At 36.3% G+C, this 13,295-nt stretch overlaps 1 long non-coding RNA gene across 3 annotated transcripts in view; it reads right to left on the minus strand.

The window, feature by feature from the left end:
• The window catches only part of LOC122233164, a 580,276-nt gene that overhangs the window by 17,534 nt on the left and 549,447 nt on the right, over window positions 1-13,295 (minus strand). The gene's annotated exons all lie outside the window — the stretch shown is intronic.

Here is a 13,295-nt window from a genome sequence, read left to right on the forward strand (position 1 = left end):
CAACTTAAGTGGCTCTCATTCCTGTGGGAATTCTTCTCTTTGGAACCCACTTGCCTTGGTTTGGAGTCTCTGGTTTCCATTTCATTGTGTGAAACTGAATACACAAAACTGCATTTAAAATGGAGTCAGGAGGCCAGAGTCGGAAGCTCTTATGCCCTACCACTCATAGCCAGGAGACTCCAACAGGGAGAGAGGTACCTTACATTGCCACCTGGGAAAAACCTACTTCAGTACCCCAGCAGAAGGAAGGAAGAGCTCCTAGAATAGCAACAGCCCTGCCAGTGAGAGACAGTCACAAATTAGCCAATGAAAAACCACTACTCTTCCAACTCCCAGTTTACGCCAGTGGACTTTTTATCATAGTCCTCCCAATTCCCCCCTTTACTCTAGAAATTTGTTTTCCTCTTCTTTTTTCCTCCTTCCAAACTTGCCTATAGCTTTTGCTATAGCTTACTTGTCTCGAATTGTAATTCTTCTGATATTTCCAAATAAAGTCATTTTGCTAGTAAAATAACTGACTGGTGTACTTTCAATGTCAATAACAGTTTCATACTTAGATTTTGCTAATGGCCACTCCTTTCTGTCAACATTTTGTTCTTCTCTTTCCTGTCTGCTTCACTGTTAACCTTGTCTTTGCTCCTGATTATTCTCTGGTTCACTGATTGGATCATATAGATTGGCCCTTTCTGCTCCTCTAACCAAGTCCCCCACTTTCTTGACTTAGTTGGTTTGGGAAGGTAATTAAACAGCTATGACAACTATTGTTATCCTGCTCAGTAAAAGAATTCCAAGGCTGGGTAAATCACTGGTCTGATCAAATTCTGCAGGGAGATATTTTATATAGTCGAATGCAAGATCTCTTACTCACTAGAACATGGCCTGTACATTTGATGAAACCTCACCAAGTATTTCCTAACTTGTTAAATGCAAATGTATATGAAAATGAACATTACCCACACCTTACATGATGACATTTAGAAGTACACACATGCATATACACACAAACCCCAAGTCAGAGTTCATTCCTATACCCTAACACAACCCAAGAAAATTGCTGAGCAAGTAGTTACACTGTTAAAACAAAATGCAGGGTAAAAACTTATGATAAGTTTAATGAAGCTAATATTCTGGGAGAGAAAAAAACATTTCGTTTTCAAATAATTTACATTTCTCCAAAGATTATGAAGTATTGCTTCTAGGGGCACCTGGATGGCTCAGTCAGTTAAGCATCCAACTTTGGCTCTGGTCATGATCTCATAATTCCTGATTTCGAGCCCTGCCTCAGGCTCTGCGCTGACAGCTCGAGCCTGGAGCCTGCTTCAGATTCTGTGTCTCCCAGTCACGGCACCCCCTCCCCCCCTCCACGTGTGCTCTCTCTCTCTCTCTCTCTCTCTCTCTCAAAAATAAGTAAACATTAAAGAAAAGTATTGCTTTTATATTTCTATTTAGTAATAAACTTTCATATTATTCAAATCGCCAAGTAACCAAGCTAAATAACAGTGGGATACAGGGAAAAATGATTGAATTTTACATTTCTACTTTTAAGTAAAATATCTATGATAATAAATAAGACAGTGTTAATAAGCTAACCCATTTTTAAGATTTTCCTATGGCATTGTTTAATAAAAGCACATTTAGAAAGCTATTCTTCAAAAACAACTAGGCCATTTTACTTGAAGTACAACAGACGATCAGTTTTTTCTTGACAATTTTATAGAGGCAGCACATACAGCCATAATTTACTAGACTTTAAAATAAAAGTTTTTAATTCTCTTGTATGAATTTAAGGATGTCAAGCTAGGGGAATAAGAAAAATGATATTAATAATCTACAGCTTTGCTGATATTTCTGTAATGTATATTATAGTTGGGGGAAAAACTAAAAGAAAAAAAACCCCTCAAATTCAGTAAGTTTCAATCAATTCTATATTTCCAAATAAAAAGATAAATAATTCTTCTCAGCTTTCAATTTAATTTTATCTTTTAGTTTAAATTTGAGCAGGTCAGTCACTCCGGAACACCTGCCACTTAAACTAAAAAACAAGGCACTTGTGGTTGTTTGTTAAGTTAAAATATGCAGACTACAACATTCAAATAAGACATGTGTCCAAAATTGAGAGAGTCAACTCATTTATTATGAGGTAGAGGCCTCCTTTGCCAAACATCAGCTTTGATTATGCTGTAAATTCAATATTTCTCTGGGGTTATCATGGACTCTACTGCATAAAATAATGGTCTTCTTGTCATATGAAGTTAAGCCTGAGATCACAATACTCTCCAATAGGAACATGCTTTGCCTTATCATTGCTAGAAATAATTTGATAATGATAATTCCTGAAAGGCACCTGAATAATACTAAGTGTTATCCTAGGCAATCAATGCTGTGTCACAAGATGTGAATTCTCATCTCCCTCTGGTGGCAAAGAGAAACAGAGAACCAATAGGTACCATAATTCACACCATTGTACAAATAAAATGTACATAAAGCCAATAATACCAGTTTGAGAATAAATTTACATTCCTGTAGACTTTCCTGACTTAAAGCTTTTTTCTTCCTTAAATTAACATGATTCAACAACATTCAAATATGGCAAGAATATTTAAATCTCACTAGTATGGTAACTTCTTCAAAAGAGAGAGTATAAAAATATGGTACAAATAAAATGACTGGGTGGCTCAGTCGGTTAAGCATCTGAACTTCAGCTCAGGTCACGATCTCACAGTCCGTGAGTTTGAGTCCCGCGTCAGGCTCTGTGCTGACAGCTCAGAGCCTGGAGCCTGCTTCGGATTCTGTGTCTCCCTCTCTCTCTGCCCCTCCCCTGCTCATGCTCTGTCCCTCTGTGTCTCAAAAATAAAAACATTAAAAAAAAACAAATAAAGTACTTTATAATTTCTTAAATACTGACCCTTTCTGTTCATCTCCCTTCCTCCCTCCCTCCCTCTCCCCTTTTCTTGTCTCCGTTTTTTTTTTTTTTTTTTTTTTTTTTTTTTTTTTACTTTTTCCCTTTATAAATATCAGTCAAGGGATGCCTGGATAACTCAGTCAGTTAAGCATCCAACTCTTGATTTCGGCTCGGATCATGATGTCTTAGTTGGTAAGATCTGATAGCTAGCATGGAGCCTGCTTGGGATTCTGTCTCCCTTGATCTCTGCCCCTCTCCCATGCTCTCGCACTCTCTCATGCTCTCTCTCAAAAATAAATAAACACTAAGAAACAGCAAAAAAAGATTTTTTTTAAAAATAAATAAATGTAAGTCAAGATAAGCACATTGGATAACATTCATGCTTTCTGTAGAAATAAAACTTATAATTTCATATTCTTAACAAAGTATGCTTCTTGCCTCATCTTGCAAATCACACAAGTATGTGATCAATTACAAATGTTCTGGATCAGAAGAGGTGACAATATAGCTCCAGTGAAAAATAACTCCAAGTTAAGTTCTGATTGTAAGACAGACTCCTTATGAAAAAAGAAAAGTTTGACATGCATAGTATTTGATCATTAATATGTTTGGCTATGGAGCAAAATTGAATACAAGTTTCTTTAAATAATCATTCCTAAAGAGCCTTGATTTTATTTTCTTTTTTACTTTTTTTAATGTTTATGTACTTTTGAGAGAGACAGAGTGCGAGGATGAGAAGGGCAGAGAGAGAGGGCGACACAGAATGTGAAACAGGATCCAGGCTCTGAGCTGTCAGAATACAGCCCGACGTGGGGCTTGAACCTACAAATCGTGAGATCATGACTTGAGCTGGAGTAGGAGCCTAACCAATGAGCCACTTAGGCACCCCCTAAAGAGTCTTGATTTTAGTCAAGAGCAATGATGAATCTTATTCAGCATCAAAGTCCCATAAGAAAAATAATGCTGATAGATTAACTTGATATGCATTGTAGAGCAGGAGTACTTTAATGTCAAAAATATTGGACAATGATAGGTTAACCAATTCCAATAAATTTGTAACCATGGACCCCTCAGAGTGTTTAACAGAAACGTTCACTGTGACACTCTAAAGGGGACAAAGAGTACCCAGAGAATTCCCCAAATCAAGTTACCAACTGGTATCAAAATACAAATAGCCATTTTGCCACAGAACACTTAACAATTGTTTGTAATCTGTGACACAGGCTTTGAGAAATACTACTACAATTTTTCTTTCATAGAGTAAGTTGTTTTTAAAATTTGAGGTTCAGAGTTAAATCCCAGAATATCACTTTTATCTTAATTTATCATAGACTCACAGGTATTAAAGGACAGTTATATAAGAAAAACAGCAGCTTTATTCCTAAATTCAGGACATATTTTCAAATATCACTGAACTTATTCACAGCATATTCTCTCATTTTTACTGTCACTCTGCCCCTTTAATTTGAAAGCAGTTATATTTGTCTACTTTAGCATTTCGTCATTAGTATCATTTGAGTACATAAGACGTGCTAACAGTACCAGGTACACTTGAGCATTTACTTTACCACTCACCCTGAAAACCTTGCTAAACTGTAGATTCAGTCTGAAATGTTGTAGAAGTAACAGGGTCCTTGGAACACTGTTCTTTCACTTAATGTTTATGTAACCTCAGACAAGTCTGTCTACTTCCTTGAGCCTGTGTTTTCATTTATAAAATAGGGATATTGCCACACATATCAGAGACTTTCTATGATCAAAGGGGATAAGATAGGCAAAGCTATTTAGAACATTACTAGCAATTAAATACTATTTTGTTTTTATTTTGTGTCTTTCATATATCTTCAAAATGTGCCCATGCCTGGGCCTGCATTACTAAGAAGTTCTCCTCCAAAATGTTGGCTCTTCTTTGAAAGGATTTGTTAAACTTGCTGCCTTTCTCATGCCTGTGTGCCCTCATCTTCAACATCCTAATAGTCTGTCCATGGCCAAATCCATCAGTCCATCCTGAGCTCCATGTCCCATCCTACCAAAGATATATTTTCTGGTAGTGTGGAGACCCTCACACATGATTGCTTTCAAACATGCCCAAAGAGGAATAGGATGCTGTTTCACCTTTGGTCAGTTCTGCTGTTTATAAGGCACACAGCATGGCCTAGATATTTCTATTTATAGATAAGTTCCTAGATATTTCCATTACTTCTATCTCAAATTTGTGTTCCATATTTCACATTGGGAAATTAAAAATTAAGCAAAGGTGATGTAATTTATACTCCCGAGTGACTGGAAAAATAATATACAACCTGACTTTGTTCTGTTTGACTCTCATTTTGCCGTAATATCTTTATGCTTATGAAAACATTGTGCCTTTTAAAAAAAGTATCCAGGGGCGCCAGGGTGGCTCAGTCGGTTAAGTGTCCGACTTCGGCTCAGGTTATGATCTCGTGGTTCAGGAGTTCTAGCCCCGCGTCGGGCTCTGTGCTGACAGCTCAGAGCCTGGAGCCTGCTTCCGATTCTGTGTCTCCCTCTCTCTCTGACCCTCCCCCTCATTCATGCTCTGTCTCTCTCGGTTTCAAAAATAAATAAACATTAAAAAAAAAATTAAAAAAAAAAAAAGTATCCAGAGCAACTCATTCTTTCAAAAGCTAGAATTCAAATAGGCCAAGGGTACCATCACTCACAAATGGAATATTGGCAAAGTCTGCCTTTGCTAATCTCCGCCTGTACTGCCAACCTATTGAAGCCTTGGCCTTTTTTTCTTCACTTTGTAGGTTTCTTTTAAAAATCATCTCCTTTTACAGAGAATGAGAATTTGGGGAAGGACTATGCCTGGAATTACAATAGATGACACCAGATGGCGCCATGGGACTGGCTACTTGGGTCAAAAGGTTAGAACTCCCTAGTTGTGGCTCCTGAGAGGGCATAGAAAAAGCTCTTTTGTGTTCTATCTATAAAAATGTTAATATACCAAATATTTTTTTAATTCTTACTTCTAAGATATATTATAAACAATTTTGAGAGGGAGAACAGAAAGCTGAATACTTGATTTTCCATACTTCGACAATTTGCAATCAGTAGCTGTTTAGTCTTTTCTGCTGCACTGTATTTTCTCCTCCCTGAACTGATTGTCTGCTTTGTAACACACAGGACTCTGCAACTGAACATTACATGGGCCTGCTCCTTCCACGGATGCCCACTTTACAAAGGCTGTTCTCCGTGAAGAACAAGTTGATGAGCTTTCTCGGGACTTCTAATTAACTCTCAAGTCCTTTTTATGTCTTTCCACTCTGTTCTCACCCCCTTTGGTGAGTGAGAATGTATTTTCTCTCTCTTCACCGTCTCAGCTTCTTGCTGTTCCTACTTATTTCAGTTACAATATCATCATCAAAAAATATAAAATATAAAATAAAACAACAATAAAAATGGAGATGGCATTCCAGATCTGCATCAAAGTCCCTAAAAAGCCCTTTTCAGTCAAAAATATTCAGTTCATGGAGAGTGTTATGCTAAGTGAAAAAAGTCAGGCCCAAAAAGACACATACCATAAGTTTTCACTCATATGTGGATCCTGAGAAACTTAACATAAGACCAGGGGGTAGGGGAAGCAGGGGGGAGTTACAAAGAGGGAAGGAGGCAAACCATAAGAGACTCTTAAATACTGAGAACAAACTGAGGGTTGATGGGGGGGGGGGGGAGTGGGTGATGGGCATTGAGGAGGGCACCTGTTGGGATGAGTACTGGGTGTTGTATGGAAACCAATTTGACAATAAATTATATATTAAAAAATATTCAGTTTATTTATACATTTCCTTTCCTTCAAAGTTCTCTATATGGTATGTCAACTTACACAGTTATTACTAAAGATAAGTTTTAGCTAATTCAGCAACTCCTCACCCCGCTTGCTCAGGCCAGGGTTCCTATCAAGTTACCCAATGATGGACAACAGAGTGGGTGCTGGATCCCAGCCGCCGGGCTCGGCCACTGACCAGCTGGGTGGACTTCCACAGCTGTTTCCTTTCTTCAACACCTGTCTCCTCATTTATGGGAAGGAGATAATAATGGCAGTTTTTGAGAAGAATTATGAGAATTAAGTAATATACAGGGCTTAGACAGTGCCTGACACAAAGTCACAAGCAATTTTCAAATGTTAACTATAGCCATTCTATTATTTTAAAATCACCTAAAGGTCCAGGGGCACGTGGGTGGTTCAGTCAGTTAAGCATCCAACTCTTGGTTTAGGCTCAGGTCATGATCTCATAGTTTGGTGAGTTGGAACCCCACATCGAGCTATGCACTGGCAGCACAGAGCCTATTTGGGATTCTCTCTCCCTCTCTCTGCCCCCCCCCCCACTCATGCAATCTCTGTCTCTCTCAAAATAAATAAATAAACTTAAAAAAAATATTTAAAATAACCTAAAGGGCACATACTTTTTTTTTCTAAGTCATGAACATAGACATAAAACAATGTGCACAAAATGCAACAATTACAACTTTTTAAAAAGTATGCCTTTATACACATGTGCTTTAGATAAAAAGACACCCGCAAAAGATTTGTAGGAACCCGGAAAATATGTTCGCCTCAGAGAGTAGAATTGAGAGAATGAGAACAAAGTAGGAAGCAAACTAACTTTTCCTTCTATACCCTCCTTTCTTCTTGGGATTTTTTCAAACTAAGTTACCTAAATATTTAAAGAAAATAATGAATAGGATAACATATTTGAAAACACAATTATATGACTTTTTTCTTAACAAGTTCCTTCTATTTTTTTAAAGTTTATTTATTGATTTTGAGAGAGAGAGAGTGAGTGGGAGAAGGGCAGAGAAAGAGGGAGAGAGAGAATTCCAAGCAGCCTCCTCACTCTGTCAGTGAAGGACCTGATGCAGGGCTGGATCCCACAAACTCTTGAGATTATGAGCTGGGCCAAAATGAAGAGGGGGCCACTTAGCTGACTGAGCCACCCAGGTGCCCCTCCTCTCAATTTTCCACAATTTATGGAGCTAAATGTGCTTGCTTCTCAGGCCTGGCAGTTGAATCATGCTGGTCTGGATCAGTATTAAATGACTCTTGGAGATAGCCTTGCCTACTTGTTGCTTCAAATTCTGTCCCCATCAGCATTTTCAGGCTCTTGTTTTGCTGATGTACAATAAGGAGCTCCTTGAGGAGTTTAGTGTTAAACTGTTAAGTCAAAATGATGGTGGGGATGAAGGAAATATTGCAGAATAAGGAGTGGGAGATAAAGATTGGATTTCAGAAGAATAGTTGTAAAAAAAAAAAAAAATCTATCTACTTAGAGACCAGAGTTGCAAATGGGAAGGTGGATGAAAACAGCTGAATGAGAGCACAGGAGAGAAACTTGGGGAGGTCGGAGGAGAAAGTTGAGTGAGGAAGACAAAGGAGAGGTTAAAAGACAGAAATAAAACCAATTACAGAAGCAGGGCTTGGTCAATTTTCAACTTTTGCATGGTAGACAAAAAAAAAAATACTGTGTATATGTGTGTTCTAAGAAATTATACTGTGGAAGTGTTAGTTCTGTTTACTCTTAGATGGTGGTTCCTGAATCAGCAGTTCCAAATGACATTATCTTAGACTATACCAAGGAACTTGTTAAGCCTTCCTAACTTGTTAGGAATCCACTCTAATAATATATTTCCCCAATTATCTAGGTAAATGCATTAACCATGTAATTCCATTTGGGGAGTACCAGAAATATGGTATTGTAGGTTTATCTCCCTAAATGTAGTGTTTTCTTAAAAGAGAAGCCAATTACAAAATCTGATAAGCTGGGAAATTATGAACTGAGTCAGAAGAAATTAAGGTAGTTTTTCTTGTTTGTTTGTTTTTTACAGACACTCTTTGTTAGGTATTGTGCTTGATACTTTCCACATGTTCCATTTATGCCATTCTATAGATTGGGAAGGTGATGTTAAAAGACATTAAGTGACTTTTAAAGACTTGTTAAATATATTAAGTGATGTTCAAAGAGGAGTGACAATCACCATAAATACTCTTATTAGACTAAAAAAAATGGTTTTGTCTTTTTTTTTGTTTTTGTTTTTGTTTTGTTTTGTTTTGTTTTTTCCCTCTAGACCACATGCTTCCACTGCCAAACACATAATATAGCCTTGAATAATTCCCTGTTCCACGTCTTACTCTATTTCCAAGCTTCCAAGCAGTTGAAGGAGGATCCAGTTGGTTGCATCATGGCATGTCAATTTACAAGGATAGAGCCAGGAGTCTATATATCTCTCACCTCTACAAAAGCCCCTGTTCTAAGATGGTTTAGGAGTAGCTCCAGGAGAAACAATAAGAGGTAAGAGACAATCATATTCATTGCTTTGGAGGGATTTAGTGAAGATCACTTTCATTCCACCACCCTGTTTAATCTGCCCTGGAACAGACATGCTAAGTGTCTAATATATTTTACTATAAGTCCACTAATGCCATTGAATTCTGTTGCCCACCTTGGTTTGTGTGTCAGTTGGCCCTGTTCCTATCCCTGTAGGTCCAAATGGAAATACAATGCCTCGAGGCTTTTAGGTGAAGAGTTGGCAATTGAGAGCATTGCTTCAGGAAACAAGATCTAGAATAATTTAGTCAAGTAATATTCTCTCTTAACTGGGTCTTCTCAGAGGCTGGACACTACAATTTCCTGGTCTTTTCATTTCAATTGTGGCTCTTACTACTTTTAAAAGCAACCAAGGTGCACCTGGGTGGTTCAGTCGGTTGAGCGTCTGACTTCAGCTCGGGTCATGATCTCACGGTTCGTAGGTTTCAGTCCTGTGTTGGGCTTTGTGCTAACAGTGTGGAACCTGCTTGGGATATTCTCTCTCTTCTCTCTGTGCTCCTCTCCTATTTGTACTTTCTCTCTCTCTCTCTGAAAATAATAAATAAAACTTAAAAAAACACATTTTCTTCTTCTTCAACTCACCCCCTCTTTTTTAGAAAGACCACATACACACCTCAAACTGCAAATCTGATTATGTAGTTTCTTCTGTTTTTCAATTTCCAGGCCTTTTACATTTACATGGTTACTGTTTTTATATTATTGTCTACATATATATCTTACTTTCCTTCACCCTCCTTTTAGTAGCAAACTATCCATAGTTACAAAAATGTTAGCTTCGTATGCTCAACATTCAAATAAGATAACTATTTAGTTTGTTGTAAAAGTACTCATATCCCACTAATTTTCAATAGGACTTGATACTACCTAGGAAGGAATGTTCACTACAGGAGAAAAAAATAACCAAAACGAAAAGAGTAGGAGAGAAAAAAAATGCAATTTTAGTTTAATACCTCTGACCCGTATCATAAGGTCTTGGATGCTTTTGTGAACGATTATTAAAGTTAAGTTTGGTTTAGGGCATTCTGGCAGCCTACTCAAAAAAAAAAAAAAAAGAAAGAAAAAGAGAGAGAGAGATAAAATATGTAATATATGGTATTCATAACTTAAAAACATCTGTTTCTCACAGAAAACACAGTGTCATCTGGCATTGAGGCTTGAGAGAAATTAATCCCATTGGCCTTCACAAAAAGTACAGCTTTGTTATATAGGAAATAATCAAGTATACTTTTATAGTTTAAAGTAAAGTAAAATGTGGTAAGGTTGTCAATAGGGTAGTTCATAATGTTAAATATCTATAGATGTCATGATTCCAAATACTGATCAGGTTTCATTAAACATACAATATAGAGTATGCAAGAAAATGATGAGACATAATTTCTTGCAACACCTCCTCACTCATATTTTCCTTCACAACAGAACTTTAAGAAAGACTTGGTAAAATGCTTAAGTACTACATGTTTCTAGGACAGTCTTGTTCTTGGTTCAAACTGTCAGTCTATATTCTCTATATCTCTCTGCCTAAAAGGGAATGGAGTTAAAGATAATTGTGTTATTCCTGCCCCACGTATCAATCAAGTCCAAGCAATGACAGCAACATTTGACTAATACTAAAATTAGATGGAAGAGAACAGACTTCAGCAATAATGGAAAGTAGCAACATTAAGATTACCAAAACTATGGAAATATGACAAGCAATACATTCTGGATTCCCCCTCTTGCAAGTACATGCTCACCAGCAACCAAGGTTGATCTAGCCCTGTTTTATTCAGTAATCCTAACTACTTTATTAATTCCCTTCTTTGTTGCTCTGTTTTGCAGATTCAGAATATCATTAGGACAGTTCAATTTATTTTAATTTTTAATTATTTATTTTTTGAGAGAGAGAGAGAGAGAGAGAAAGACAGAGAGAGCATGTGTGAATGAGGGAGAGGGGCAGAGGGAGAGATAGAGAGAATCTTAAGCAGGTTCCATGCTCAGCATAAAACTGTATGCAGGGCTAAATCCCATGACCCTATGATCATGACCTGAGATAAAATTGAAAGTCAGATGCTCAACTGATTGAGCCATCCAGGTACCCCAGTTCAATTTATTTCAGAATCTAAGTAAATTTAAATTATTTCAATACTCCTATATTCTGGCATTGAAAAGACGTAACTTAAGTGAAAATTAAAAGGAAAAATCTTATGGAATGATAAATCTTATGGAATGATAAATGGTAAATTCTTAAAGGCAATAATTCATGTCTTTTGATTTGATCAACCTAACTTAAATTTAAATTAAGAGAGTGGACATTTATTTAATAAGTCAGAGTCATGTAGTATTGTTAGTTTGAACTACTAACCAGTGGATATAAAGATGATTTATTCTGAAATGCTTGGATTTATTACAGTAGTGGTGAAAAATCAATCTCTAAAAAATGGTAAGTCTCATTCTGAAATGGTATTTCCAGGAATTCTTCCCTCTGCCTATATAATTTCTCTGAAGCAAAGCACTTGAAATTTGAGAGTTGCACAGACTAAAAGATTTATTTAAATATAACTATATATAATTGATGGAGATTTAAAAGAAACCTATGCCCAGAGCTGGCAAGGGCGTGGCGGGAAGGGAAGTAGAAGTAGAAGTAGGGAAGCCTACTTCTGTAGGCTTTTAGTCGTACTGTGAACAATGTGGTTGCATGGAAGGCAATTTGACAGGGCAACAGGTACATAGACTTTCGTCTGGTAATTCTACTTCTGATTCTTTGGATTTATCCTGAGGAAATAAGGGGACAAAATCACAAAGGTGTTTGTGCATATTTATTAGGACATTGTTTCTAATAAAGAAAAGTTAAAAACAACCAAAATACTTAATAATGTGGACTTGTTAAAAATTTAAGGAGTGCATTTGTTGTGATGAGCAGCGGGTGTTGTATGGAATCACTGAATCACTGTATTGTACACCTGAAAGTAATATTACACTGTATGTTAACTAAATGGAATTCATATTGAAAGAAGAAAAAAATTCAGTGAATTGATACAATGGATTTTTATACAATCATTAAGAACAATGTATTTTATAAACTATAAGGACAAAATATTTTCACAATATACTATCATTGAAAAGAATAGTTTACAGTACAGTATGGCAGCCTGTGTTGTATTAAGATAATGGGTTTCCAACAGTCTGAGGTTTAAATCTTGGGTATGTGACAGTGACAGTCACAGGGCCTTAAACAAAATATCTAGCCTTTCTAAGTTTCATTTTTATCATTTATAAAGGAGGGATAATTAAACAATTAAGTGAAGTAATGCTGAGTAAGCTTCCCCAAAATATTAAATGCGAGCGATGATGGATGATACAAAAATATACACACCTTTAGTTATATTCACATAAAGAAAACATCCAGATGTAATCTTTGTTATTCATAGTTACCTAAGTACTAACAGAAGTGTTATTATATTTGTTATCACTCTATTTGTACCTTCCATTTTTTCCAAAGTGATATATTTAAAAAGTTATTAAAAGTAGTAATACAATATATTCCTTTTAAAGAAATTACTTTGAAGTAAGGCCAGTAAGTTTGATTTATAAACACATATGTTAAGGTAAAATACACTAGAATGAGTCATAAAGAATAGACTCTACAAAGGGAAAACAATCTTAGCAGCTCACATGCTTTTCCTAAATAATTATCATATAGCTCAATACTTTTTCCCCCCATCTTTTTACAATCCATAAAATTTATCAGTTTTTTATAATTACAGAACAATTAGTTGCAAATAATACAAATGATGCATAAGCATTTCACTATTCTCAAGTTTTAATATATCATATAATAAGCCATCACAAAAGAGTTAGCTTTCTGAACATATACTTTCACTTACATGCTTTAAGGAGAACTGTTTTCACTTAGGAGCTTTTGAACTATGATAATAAAAAGACAAAATTACCTTTTATTTTCAGTAAAGTCCTAATAGCCTTTTATTTACATTTTCTTAGGCATATAGTCTAATGTATAATGCGATACGATGGTTTGTATAATTTCTTTTATCTCACATCAGGTCATA

Source organism: Panthera tigris, chromosome D4 (assembly GCF_018350195.1).
Source record: "Panthera tigris isolate Pti1 chromosome D4, P.tigris_Pti1_mat1.1, whole genome shotgun sequence".
Taxonomy (NCBI): Eukaryota; Metazoa; Chordata; class Mammalia; order Carnivora; family Felidae; genus Panthera; species Panthera tigris.